The sequence below is a fragment of the Trachemys scripta genome, chromosome 14, assembly GCF_013100865.1.
Source record: "Trachemys scripta elegans isolate TJP31775 chromosome 14, CAS_Tse_1.0, whole genome shotgun sequence".
Classification (NCBI taxonomy): Eukaryota; Metazoa; Chordata; order Testudines; family Emydidae; genus Trachemys; species Trachemys scripta.
The window spans coordinates 7,193,215-7,207,364 of NC_048311.1; positions in this window are offsets into that span (position 1 = coordinate 7,193,215).

A 14,150-nucleotide genomic window follows, 5' to 3' on the forward strand; every position below is an offset into this window, starting at 1 on the left:
CCTAAAAACCTGTATGGCAAGTAGTAATAACAAATAATGACACACGGTTTCTAATGGGATCCAAGGTATACTACCCACAGATGGGTCTCGCGTGGGTGGGACAGGAAAAGACCTGGAAGGGCTGGCCATAGGAACCGCCACCCCTGCAGTGTTCAGAACTGGTACCCCCTCAGCATTGGGTGCAACAGGAAAATAAAATTTGCTGGGAGGGATTAGCTGTGCTTAATGGCCAGGTTCTAGAGAGTGGAAGGTGTGTGAAGCGGGTGGGATCTGGACCAGGAAACTTTTCCTTGCAACTGGAAAACTTCACTTACCAGATCCATATACCATCGGCTTAATGTAACCGGGCACTCAACAATAGCTACTAACTGGACTGTGGTGGTACTGGAACCCACCTGAATGAACGGGACCATGTGATACAGCTACTCCAGGAGTTCCAAACTGAGCATCGCCGAACGCTGATTTTGGAAGCCAAGGCCCTTCGAGGAATGAATGCCTTCCAACTGGCTACTGAATTGCCTGCTGATTGGGCTTTCGAACAAGCCTAATGGACACTTATTCATTTCTTAGTCATATTACTCATGTTGTAAGAATGTTATTCCTATTAATTGTAGCATTGATCATATTCATGGGGTGTTTCAAATTATGTGCTGCCTTAGCCTCTCCCCGAAAGCCATATTTGTAAATTCAGTGGCTTAGCCCTTTTTAATGACCTGCCTTCTCTCTCTCCTCATAGCATGATCAGTGGATCAAGGTATCAGGCTAGCTGGAGCCAGAGCCTCCAGCCTGAATACCCCACCGTTCAGTGTGTGAGAAGGAGGGGCGCCTGGGCCCTTCTTTGAAAAAAGTGGGAGAGTGTTGGGATATGTAAGGGTTAAGCAGAGACCTGGGAAACCACTGGTGTGCTGGTATGGTATGAGGGAGTAAAGTCACAGGCAGGCACCATTTTTTCGCTTGATAGATAAGTGTTATCCCTCGCCCTTCCCTTCAGCTTGTTGGGGATAGATAAGCTCACAGCTGCATAAGGAATGTGGGAATCTAAATGATACTTTTTGTGTAAAGCAGTATTATTTTCCCCTCCCTTCCTTTCCCAACTACATAAACGAGCCCTTGCTCATGGGCCCTTCCTGAGAATCGCTGAGAAGGGAGATTTGTGGCAACAGATTCTTGCAAATGTAACCCTTCTGCCCATCTAAGTTGGCAGCAACAAGGGCCAGGTTCTGTATCTAGGGGTTCTGTTTCAATAACGCAATGCAAAACTGGCTTGAGCCCCCACCCAGTGACCTGGGACAATTACATACCACCCCCTGAGGCAATACTTCCCCTCTCGCAAGCACGGAGTCTGAGTGTAGCAGAAAATGTTTAATAACATGAGGTAAACGGCATCAGCATTAAATTGGGAAAACACCACAAACAGGATTCATAACACAAACCATGAGCAAAAGACCCACCCCAGCAAATTGGGCTCTGTCCTTTCCCTTTGGTTCTTGAATACAGCAACCCAAAAATTACCCAGAGTCCCCAAAGTCCAACATCCTCTTGGGTCCAGCAACCATCCAAGTCCCAAAAGTCCAACAACCCCCAAAGTCTCTGTTCCTGGTCAGTGCAGCCCCAGAGTAAAAGGGGGGCACGCAGGGTGTTAAGGGGCACCTTACATGATCCGAGGCCAGCCGGCCATCTCTCCGTGGGGTTCCGCCGCAGCCTTCACCATGAGCCAGTCCACTTCCTGTCATCCCCCGAACTGCTCTGCTCTACAAGCTGCTCCGCTCCGCTCACCAACCTGTGAGCCGCTCCAGCCGTCTCCGCAAGTGGCTCCGCTCACCGCCCTGTGAGCCGCTCCAGCTGTCCCCGCAAACAGCCCCACTCGCTGTTCCTTGGGCCACTCCAACTGCCCCTGCAAGGCTCCGTGCCACCCACTGCTCCTCCAGCCATCCCCACAAACTGCTCCGCCAACCACTTAGCTATATGGCTTCAGGCTCCCCCACTAGTTAATACAGCACTCAGTGAGCTCAGCTCTTAATAACTTTAGCTCTTTTGTAATTTCAGTTCTTAGTGATTTCAGCTCATAGTAGGGGATCCCCAGTGCTGGTGCACCATTGCCCTAGTGAATTCAACTCAGCAGCCTGTAATTAGACTGCTAACAGAATCAAAGTTAACTCTGACATTCAACAGTGAGGAGAGGAGAGGGTGCAATTGGTGTTTCAAGCCCTCAAAGGGGAATGCCATTAGATACAAATACCTGTCCCACTCCTCTCTCAATTCACTGGGTTGTGGAACCCATGTCTAGCGAGTGCTACTTAGGTGATGGTGAGACACTCTGTCATAAAACAGTTTCATTGTCCTTGATTCACATAATCAGGGTAACAACACTTTATTCCTCCTGCCCCAATAACAGAGAAACTGGGGATCCCACCCCATCCAAAGTAACCACTATCAGTTGCTGTTGTCTCATGCCAGGCGGGTGGGTGTGCCTATGCAAACAAGTTCAGCCCTTGGAGTTCTTTTCCCCACTCGCCATAATTCACCACCAGATGTCAGGGTAGAGCTCATCCTGACTCTGCTTACACAAAGAAATGTATTTTCAAGGTAAAAATGGCTGTGTGATATGTGTAATGCTGTTCATAGATAGAGGTGGGTTTACTAACAGAATGGGTGTTTTTATTACTTAATCAGGGTTTTTGGGGTGTTGTAACAGATGTACGTGTGTACATACTAACTTAAACAAAAAGAGTGTGCTGTAATTAATTCAGTGCTTACTGGACAATTGGGTCCAGGGTAACAAGTATCACAATAAAGAAGCCTGTACTCATATCCGCCTCTGGGTCAACTTGCTCCTTTTTCTTCTAAGAGTTTGTTTTTAGTTTTTGGAAAAATTGCGAGAAATGATGTTCACTTTCGTTCCAAAGCATGGTTTGTTGACTGTTGGGAGTCAGTGGTGCTTAGGGTGCGAGAGGTCCCGGGGTCAACTCCCTGACAATCCCTCACCAAAGGGTGTGTTTGCTGCTCTTCCTTTCTTTGTTTTCCCTACTTTTGCCTGGGTTTTTCTCCCAGATAGTGCGGCGTGAGAGCTGCATTAGGGTGTGAAGTTGGTTTGTGAAGTTTTTCTCCAACAGTCTGCCGAGCCACAGCAGCCTTAGCATCTGAATTTGGTCTCTTGGTGGCTGAAAGAGGATGGGGTTGGGTGGCTGCCTCCCCCAATGGTGGAAGGAGCAGCTTGTGCTGGTAGCCCAACAGGGCTAGGGCAGGGACCAGGCTGGCCCAGGAAGCCACATCAGCCACTGCAGTGAGATGACCACCCTGGGAAGCAGTGGCAGGGCGGCCAGGTGGACCCCATGGGACCCAATGGGTTGACCTGGTGGCAGGAATTCTTTCTGGCCAGGGTGTCCCCCTAAATGTACCCCAGAGTGATAATGCTGAGGAAGGCTTAATAGTTGAGCTGTAGCGGAGGGTGGCGAGGCTTTCTTGTTGGTACATCCAGGAAGGGGCGAGGCTTAAGGGGCGGCCTCTGGAGGTTGAGGCTGGGAGGTCCCTGGAGCCGATCCGCCCACCGGGCAGAGGCTTACGCATGCCCCCACCCCAAAGGCAAGAATGGAGCATACAGCTGAGCCAAAAAAGAGCAGCAGGAGCTGGGGGTGCTTGGACCCCATCCATCCACCTGTCAGAGTCAGCCCCCCAAGTCAAGAAGGGCGCACCTAGATCAGCGAGAAAGGAGAATTCTTGCAGCTTTCTTTTGGTTTTCATCTACCCACTCTTCCCCTAATTGTCGTCAGAGGCTCAAGGTATCCCTCCGTGGGAGGCAAAGACACAGGCACTGGATTCTGCCTAGCAGGAGCCAACCACACACACACACACACAGAGACTGTTGCCTAGGGTACTGTGGCACTCTAGGAGTGCCATTTCCAAATGGTTAAATTTTACAACTAGATTTGGCTGTTGGGTTTTGGCCCAAAATCCTGAGGCCTGACGATTGCAGCAATGGCCAAATGTGGCTTGTTGGTCTAGGGGGTCTGATTCTCGCTTCGGGTGCCAGAGGGCCCAGCTGCAACTCCCAGAGAAGCCCTCCCCATGGGGGTGTTTGCTGCTGTACCTTCCCATTAGCAGGCTCCTTCTGCCTGGGTGTGTGGCTGGTGGTTTGGTTTTGTGCACTCCTGTGGAATGCATCTTTCCTTAGAGTTCCAAAAGAATTTGTTGGACTAGGGCACGAGTCTCCTTTCAGGCGCAAGAGATCCAGGCTTCAAATTTAATCCAAGCCCTTGCCAAGGCAGGGCTTGCAGCTGAGCGTTTAGGTTTTTTGTTTCTGTTTTTCTCCAACATCCTGTGGAGGGAGAGCTGCATTAGGGTCTAAATTGGATTGGTTGGTCGAGGTGTATCATTCTCGCTTTGGGTGGGAGAGAGCATGGAGAAGACCTTGGAAAGGTGAAGTCAGGGGCAGTACTTTTTCAGGTGTCTGTTGTTATGGGGGTTGGGTTGGATTGTTTTTGGGTTTTGGCAAGATTGAGAGAAATGATGTTCGCTTTTGCTACAAAGATTGATTTGTTGACTGTTGGGAGTCCAAGTGTTGCTTAGGGTGCGAGAGGTCCTGGGGTCAACTCCCTGACAATCCCTCACCAAAGGGTGTGTTTGCTGCTGTCCCTTTCTTTGTTGTCCCTACTTTTGCCTGGATTTTTCTCCCAAATAGTGCAGCGTGAAAGCTTCATTAGGGTGTGAAGTTGGTTTGTTGCTCCAGGGTGCGACAGACCATGGAGATGACCTTGGAAAGGTGAAGTTAGGCACAATACTTTACAACTTTCTGGCTAGAGCGGCCTGTTCTTTCTGCCAAAATTCTAAGGCACACTGAATGCCTTCCTTGTGAGGGTGCCTTGTTGGTCTGGGGTAGGATTCTTGCTTTGGGTGCAAGAGATCCTGGGTTCAAATCCCAGAGAAGCCCTGCCCATGGCTTTCTCTTGGCTGTATGGTGAATGTGGGGGCTGGTTTTCCATCTGTGAGGTTTTTCTTGCTCTTCTTCTCATTTGCTTACTTTGATGGCATGGTCCATCTATTGCTGGATGGCGCCTCCTAGTGGCTTATCTGGGGAATTAGCTCGGTCAGGCTCAGGCCCCTTCCAGAAGCTACACCCCATCACCTTCTCCTCTGCAGCCCCTCTCTCGCTCTCAGTAGCTGCAGCTGTCTTGTTTGTGACTCAGCCCTCCCTCTAGGTCACTCAGCATCTCCCCCCTTCCGGGGAAAGTCCTTCAATTCTCTGTCACTACCACAGTGACCCAGGCAGTTTTCCCATGCACTGCCGCACACCTGGTTTATGCCTTGCGCCTGGTGGCCGATGGTGGAACCCGGGCCCGCCCTCCACTCTCATTTCCAGTCCTGAGACCCTACTCCCAGCACTTCTGGGCTTTCCCCTCCCAGCCCTCACCCCTCCTTCCCTGGACTGCTTCCTACAACTCCTCCTTTCCCTCCTTATTTTGGGTGTACCGGCTCCAAATCCTCTTCCCAGGGAGCGACTGCACTTTCCCAGCAGCTGTGTTGCCAGCTTCCCGGTTTTATAGGCTCTGCCTGTTCCTGCTTGCAATCAGTCTCTGTTCCCTGGCTCTTCCTCCAGGTGCAGACTGTGGAGTTATTAGGCCTACCTGGCCAACTTAACCCCCTCCAATGCTGGGTGGGGTGGACACCCCATCACACTTAGTGTTTGGTTTGGTTCATTCTGAGGACTGATGGTTTTTGATGGGTCTCTGTGTGGCTTGTTAGTCTAGGCACATGAGTCTTGCTTTGGGAGCAAGAGATCTTGGCTTCAAATTCCGCACGAGCCCTAGCAAAGTGCAACTTTCCTGATGTGCCTCACAAGGTTTTCTCTGAGGTTTTTCTCCAAAAGTCTGCCGAACCCACAGCGGCCTTAGCCTTTGAATTTGGTCCCTTGGTGGCTGATAGACAATGGGACTAGGGCTGCACAGGGCAAGCCTGGGTGGCTGCCTCTGCCAATGGTGGAAGGAGCAGCTTGAACTGGTGACGCAACAGAGCTACAGCAGGGGCCAGGCTGGCCTGGGCAGTGACCTCAGCCACTGCAGTGAGAAGTGGGTTGAGGTGGCCGCCCTGGGAAGCAGTGGCAGGGCAGCCAGGTAGACCCCATGCGACCAAATGGGTTTTCCGGGTGGCTGGAATTCTTTCCGGCCGGGGTGTCCCCCAAATGTACCCCAGGGGGATAATGCTCCCCAGCACAAGCCACCAAGGAAGGCTTAATAGTCAAGCTGTTGCGGAGGGTGGCGAGGCTTTCTTGTTGGTACCCCCAGGAAGCTGAGCTGAAATCACTGATGCCTATGTCTAAGCATTAGAGCATTTGGGGCTAGTGGTTCTGAGTGCACCAGCACTGAGGCTCCCCTAATACCAGCTGAAATCACTGAGAGCTGTGTTAAATGGTGGGGGCCGGGAGGCTGAAGACATATTGGTGAGCAGCTAGCAGGACAGCTAGTGGAGAGGCGCGGCTAGCAGAATGGGTGGCGGAGAGGCGCGGCCAGCTGGGTGGCTGGCAGAGAGACTGCAGCCAGAACCCCATGGAGAGGCGTGGCAATCAGCCATCGACCTGAGCAGCGGAGCATGTAAGGTGCCCACATACCTCCCTCCCCTTCCACCCAGGCTGGGAGGTCAACTCTGCAGATGAACTTCTGAACTCTGGGGCTGCACTGACCAAGGTCAGAAACTCTGGGTGGGGTGACTTTTGGGTTGCTGGACTCAAGAACCAAAGGCAAAGGACATGGTCCAATCTACTTGGAGGTGGGTCTTCTGTTGCTCATGGTTCGTGTTATGAATCCTGTTTGTGGTGTTTCCCCAACATAATGCCGCATTGTTTCCCTCCTTTATTAAAAGGCTTTTGCTACACTCAAACTCTGTGCTTGCGAGAGGGGAAGTATTGCCTCTTAGAGGTGCCCAGGGGGGAGGTATGTAATTGTCCCAGGTCACTGGGTGGGGGCTCGAGCCAGTTTTGCATTGTGTTATTGAAAAGGAACCCCTAGATACTGAACCTGGCCCTTGATGCTGCCAACTCTGATGGGCAGAAGGGTTACAGAACAGAGGCTGTTAAATGATCAGTGAGGCTTAAATCACAGTGCCTGCAGACTGGTCTATGTCAGAGTGTTGTCTTCAAGCTGGAGAATGTCAAATTAAAAAGCTGGTGCTGTCATTGCTGATTTGTACCTTAGCATTTATTATAATTGTTGTTATTTGCATCCCAGTAGCAGACCCCAGATGAGATCTGACCTTGATTCTGCTGGAACCTGCAGGAAACAGTGTGAGGGACAAATCCCTGTTTTGAACAGATTACAGGCTAATCTGAGAAGAAAAATGCAGAGTGGGAAACTGAGGTCCAGAGAGAGGAAGTTAATTGCCTGAGGTCACCCAGCAGGACAGTGGCAGGGTAGGAAATAGCACCAAAGTTTCTCAAGGCCCATGCCAGTGCCTAAACCATGAGATCATGCTGCTGCTGCCCTGGCAGCACCGAGCAGCGATGCAGTCTGTTAGAAGGGAAAGACTCCTTGAGAAAGGTCCCAAGACCTGCAAGGAGATGTAGTTTCTTCTTGGGATTCTGAATTCCCATGTTGCACCATGAGGGGTTGAACTGAGGTGCTGGTCTGCACTGGAGGAGCTCACTGTGTTAAACACGGTGTGGCCCCTGAGCACCTTGAGCTCAGGCACAAGAGGGCTCCAGGCTGCGCAGGTCCATGTCAGATCTCATTGGGATTGAACTTGATTTCAGCAAAACTAACCCCTGGGTGGTGCTGCCCTGTGTCCGTCTGAAGGACCAGCTACAATGGTTCCATTAGCCCTTACGCTGCTCTCCCACAATGCAGCATTTTCAAATCTCCAGAACCCGCTGCTGCTGGGAGCTTTGCTGGGAGCTGTGGAATAGCTGCCCAGGTGGCATTGCCACTGGAAGAGTTCAGGACAGCACTAGAGCAAACCTCAACCATTCTAAACAAAAATCACATGTTTAATGGGGGTGTCCTAGTGCTAAGACCAGTTCTGTCCAGACAGTACCATCCCCAGGGCTTCAGGTCTGAAATTTGATGGGAATTGGGCTCCAATGAGACTCCCAGCCCAGATTTCTAACCCTGGTGGCTTTTGGGATTTGTGTCACTTTCTTAGTTAAACCTTCTCAAAAACAGGTTGTTTTACACAGCAAAAGAAAATCCAAGGGTGTGACCCCAATTTCATGTTGGTGTAAATCAGTGGAGACACGAGGTCAAATAATTTCAAAATCTGAATATAAAACACTCCCAGTCTCCATTAATATGACTCCACTTCCTTAGTATCTCTGATATCATAGACCTTCTCCAGTCAGCAGTGGAGTCTGATTTTTGTTGCGGTTTGTTTGTTTTTTTGGTTCACCAATAAAAATAAAAATCAAACCACCCAAATCATTTCTGTTAATTCAGGAAAAATCCAGACCCATTTGATGATTCTGAGGGAAGAGAGAGAAAAGCTCCCAGGATTTAAATTGAGTAGAGAGAAGAGAAACCAGGAGTATTTGGTAGCTTTGTGTTATTAACCTGCATTGACACGGGCTGCAAGCTCTGTTTGTAGGCAGACTCCTTTGGATCTTGGGGAATGTCGGCTTTTGTCTGTTACTCCATGATGATGGATACTTAGTGTGTACATGTACATGCACCTCCATAGGCGGTGACTCCATGGGTTTTCCAGCCCTGGAGCACCTATGGAAAAAAAATTAGTGCCGGCAGCCAGCTTTCCTCCATCCCCCAAGCGCCTCCTGTTCACCAGCGGCCCTACCGATCAACTCTTCCCTCTGCCTTCCAGCACCTCCAGGCCACGGCAATCAGCTGTACTGCAGTGTACAGGAGGCGCGGTCCGGGGAAGGAGTAGGAATGGGGTGCACTCGGTTGAGGAGGCAGAACTGGGCAGAAAGAGGCGGGGTGGGAGTGGAGCGGGATCAGGAAGAGGCAGGGTGGGAGTGGAGCGGGGGCGGGAAGAGGCGATGTAGGCGTGGGGATTTGGGGGGAGGGGTTGGGTGGGAGCGGAGGAAGGTGGAGGAGAGGAAGGTGATCAGGAACAGTCAACATGGATTTACCAAGGACAAGTCATGCCTGACCAACCTGATTGCCTTCTGTGATGAGCTAACTGACTCTGGGGATATGGGGAAAGTGGTGGATGTGATATATCTTGATTTTAGCAAAGCTTTTGATACAGTCTCCCACAGTATTCTTGCCAACAAGCTAAAGAAGTATGGATTGGATGAGTGGACTATAAGGTGGATAGAAAGCTGGCTAGATTGTCGGGCTCAACGGGTAGTGATCAACGGCTTGATGCCTAGTTGGCAGCCGGTATCAAGTGGAGTGCCCCAGGGATCAGGCCTGTGGCTGGTTTTGTTCAACATCTTTATTAATGATCTGGATGATGGGATGAATTGCACCCTCAGCAAGTTCACAGATGACACTAAGCTGGGGGCAGAAGTAGATACGCTGGAGGGTAGGGATAGTGTCCAGAGTGACTTAGACAAATTGCAGGATTGGGCGAAAAGAAATCTGATGAGGTTCAACAAGGACAAGTGCAGAGTTCTGCTCTTAGGACGGAAGAATCCCATGCACTGCTACAGACTAGGGACCGAATGTCTAAGCATCAGTTCTGCAGAAAAGGATTCCAGTGGACGAGAAGCTGGATATGAGTCAGCAGTGTGCCCTTGTTGCCAAGAAGGACAACAGCATATTGTGCTGTATTAGTAGGAGCATTGCCAGTAGATCAAAGGAAGTGATTATTCCCCTCTATTCGGCACTGGTGAGGCCACACCTGGAGTATTGCGTCCGGTTTTGGTCTCCCCACTACAGAAGGGATGTGGGGGGGAGGAATAGCTCAGTGGTTTGAGCATTGGCCTGCTAAACCCAGGGTTGTGAGTTCAATCCTTGAGGGGGCCATTTAGGGATCTGGGGATTGGTCCTGCTTTGAGCAGGGAGTTGGACTAGATGACCTCCTGAGGTCCCTTCCAACCCTGAGATTCTATGACAAATTGGAGAGAGTCAATCAGAGGGCAATGAAAATGATTAGGGGGCTAGGGCACATGACTTACAAGGGGAGGCTGAGGGAACTGGGCTTGTTAGTCTGCAGAAGAGAAGAGTGAGGGGGGGATTTGATTGCAGCCTTCAACTACCTGAAGGGGGGGTTCCAAAGAGGATGGAGCTTGGCTGTTCTCAGTGGTGGCAGATGACAGAACAAGGAGCAATGGTCTCAAGTTGCAGTGGGGAGGTCTAGATTGGATATCAGGAAACACTATTTCACTAGGAGGGTGGTGAAGCACTGGAATGGGTTACCTAGGGAGGTGGTGGAATCTCCATCCTTAGAGGTTTTCAAGGTCTGGCTTGACAAAGCCCTGGCTGGGATGATTTAGTTGGGGTTGGTCCTGCTTTGAGCAGGGGATTGGACTAGATGACCTCCTGAGGTCTCTTCCTCTTCCTCAATCCTAATATTCTATGGTTCTATGATTCTATGGGTGGTGGGTAGAACTGGCCAGGGGATGCTAAACCTCCCCAAAGCCAAAGCCTGACCCTGCCCAGCCTGACCCCCGCCCCCCTTACTGGGAACCAGAGCCCTGCTCCCAGGCAGTGCCCCACGTGGAGAGAAGGTGAGACCTGCTCACCATCTCCCTCCCCAAGGAGCAATGCTCCAGGTTGCAGCTTGTTTGCAGGGAGGTGCTCCAGGCTGCTCGCAGCTGGACTGGCTGCGATTCACTGCATTGGGCAGAGGAAAACTGGCTGTCAGCGCCTATGGTTTGCAGGGCATGTGAGAGATTGGGGCTGGGACATCAACATCTGGGGAGTCAGAGGGTTGTGGGAGCCGGAAGAGGGCTAAAGAGGGGCAGGGGTCTCTGAGCCAGAGTGCATTGAGGGCTGAACAGGGATGTATGAGGAGGTGATTAGGGGTGCAGTGGGCAAGATGGGGCCATGGGGATGTGGGGCTGCTGAAGGGAGGCTGATGGAAAACACAGGAATTGGGGCAGGGGGAAAATTCTGGGGCTCGGGGGAACAGAGCTGGAATAGAGGGAAACTGTGAGTGGGGGGATAAAGGGAAGGAAAGGGGGGATGTGGGGAGGCTGGAGGGAGAATATGAAAGCAAGCGGAGATTGGCTGGGGAAGGGAGAGCCAGAAGGTCAGGGGAAGGGTAGGAATGGTGAGAGATACAATGGCAGCTCCCTCAGCCCATGCTGCTGTTCTCTGTTGTAGACCTTCTCCTGTATCCCCCAAGCAATCTGCTTGTAGATGTCGATATTTCAACTGTTGGATCAGAGCTGTACGTGCACAGCCTTTTCTTCCCACAGGACCAGGAGATCTAATATCTCCTGTCTACTCCAGGAAGGAGCACGTTGGGAGTGTATAGCCAGCAAGGTCAACTGGGCAATTGCACACAACAGTGGAGAGCTGCTAGGTGCACTTGCCCAGCTAGACAATCAGGAAAAGACATTTCAAAAATTCATGTGGGTCTTTAGAGGGGGATGGGCTTCCAGTCTCTGTGACCCCTGGGCAGTGGTGTTCACAATTGTGACCAGAGCAGTCAGTGTCAGGCATTGTGCATCAGTGGCTGGAGCATAGGCGCGGACTCCATGAGTGCTCCGGGGCTGGAACACCCAGGCAGAAAAATTAGCTGGTGCTAATTTCCTGGGTAATTAGTTAATTGGCTAATTAGCAGACAGCCCTGCTAATCAACTCCTCCCCCCTCCCAGTGCCTCCCACCTGCTGCGAACAGCTGTTTCACAGCAGGTGGGAGGGACTGGGAGAGAGAGGTGTGCTCGGGGGAGGGGGCGGAAAGAGGTGGGAAAGAGGTAAGGTGGGAGTGGGAAGAGGCGGGGGCTTGGGGAAAGGGGTGGAGTGTAGGGCGCGGAGCAGGGAGGGGAAGAGACGGGGCAGGGACTTGCAGGAAGGGGTGGAGTGGGGGCAGGGCCTGGGGCAGAGAAGGGGGTCAAGCACCCCCCGGCTACAGGGGAAGTTGGTGCCTGAGCTGGAGGGCTGTTAGGGTTAACATAGGTAACGCAGTGTCTACACTCCCACTGTTGCCAATCTATGTACATTGACCATGGCTCAGTGCCATTCAGGGAGTTGGTGTTACTACGTCCATGTAACAGGGCACTTACTTCAGTGGGAGACAACTTTAGGTGTAGACCTGTTGCCTGACCCAGAACTGGGCCCCGAGATGGCAAACAGGGGGTTTGTCGCCCAGTGTGCTTGGCACCAATAAAGACACCGAGGGGAGAAAGCCAAGTTTATTTCAGAGCTCTGAAATGGCACTAGGAGACCAGCATGTCTCAAATCCAGTGCAACAAATACCGTACAAACAATTTTTACCTTTTATACTTCAAACTGTTTGCATACATCTCTTTGTCTGGCTGTTCTCCCTTACCCTTCCCTTCCAGACAACTGTTACAATAAGCTCTACATAAGCTTGTGAGAAAACTTTCCCAGTCTTTGTGACCTTGGATTAGACGCCTACAAACTAACGACCCCGCTTCTTATCTCTATTATTTCTGCTAGTGTGAGTGAAACTGCAGCCATCTGCTAAAAACGCTGACCAATACATTTCTGCTTCAGCCTACTTCAGAGCATGTAAGCAGTTAGCATAGAAGTAGGTGAGAGTTCCCAAGATGGAGTCACTGTGGTTCACAGACCCAGAGCAAAAGAGCTTCATCGGCACTTTTGGCCTTCCACTCTCCCGAGTTACCTGGTAGCTATGCCTAGTGGACCCCAACAGACCTGTTGCCAGCACAGGGGTGCCCGAGGACAGCAACAGCGGGTTCATTGCCCGGTGTGCTTCGCGCCAATAAACACACCAGGGGGAGACACAAACAAAGTTTATTTGGGATCCCAAAGCGGTGCTAGGAGACAGGCACGTCTCAGATCAAGCACACTAACAGGAACAGTTTTTCTTCTTTTATACATTTTGCAGTTAAGCCTCACCCCACCCGCTTCCGCTCTAGCCCTCCCTTTCTCCCCCCCCATTCCTCCCTCTACCCCTCCCGTCCCTGGTAATAGTTAAGTCATTCTTGGCAGCCAGGGCCGGCTTTAGCAAGAGCGGGGCCCGATTCCTGGGGGCGGGGCTTGCAGCAAGCCCCGCCCCCAGGAATCGAGCCACGCTCCGGCNCGGGGGGGGGGGGGGGGGACAGGGGGAGACCCGAGCCGAGCCGCGCCGCGCCGGGGGTGGGCGGGGGAGACCCGAGCCGCGCCGCGCTGGGGGGGGGACGGGGAGACGGGGGAGATGGGGAAGACCTGAGCCGTGCCGCGCCGGGGGGGGACAGCCGTGGGGGCCGAGCCGCGCCGCGGGGGCCAGGCTGGAGCCAAGCCGGGCCAGAGCCGCTGGGGCCTGTGGGAACGGGCCACGCCTCCCCGGAGCCCTTCTCGCGCCCCCACCACCCCAGCTTACCTTGTGCTGCCGGCCCGCCCCTGCTTCTTTTCAGACTTCCCGCGAATCAGAGATTCGCGGGAAGCAGGGGAGGGGGCAGAGCGTTCAGGGGAGGCGAGGAGGGGGAAGTGAGCTGGGGGTGGGGTGGACAGCTGCAGTGCGGGGCCCTCTTGGCGCGGGGCCCAATTCAGCCGAATCGGCTGAATCGGCCTAAAGCCGGCCCTGTTGGCAGCTATAAGCCTAGCTTGTTAGTAACTTCTTTAAACCGTTATCTTGTCCTTTTTCCCTTCAGCCAGAAACATGCAGGCCTCATTATTACTGCTTGAGCAGGGGGTTGCACACAGATAACTGGTTGCTTACATATTCCAATTGCACCTGGCTTTTGAAGTTGATTAGAGTTTAAACATGGAAGGATAGAGTTTGGTTCACTTAGGCCTAGTGCAGGAAGGCGTCATTGATACTTAGTGGCCTTCCATCCTCCCGAGTTACCTAGGGTGATGCCTAGTGACGTCAACAACTCCCTCCTTTGAGAATAGTCAACAAGCTTTTGGCTGAGTTTTCTCATATTCTGTGGACAAGATATGATTAAGTGCTATGAAGCTGGGGTTTTCAATGAGAGGGTATGCTGGGATTTTTGAGGAACGGGGGGCACAAAGCCTACGGAGGAGCAATTTAAAACAAGCAATCAGGAGGAGGGTGACCAGGCACAGTACCACACCGGTGAGGAGGAGATGCACAAGGCCACCCCCCAGTCCTCCTAGGTTGGGCAACCA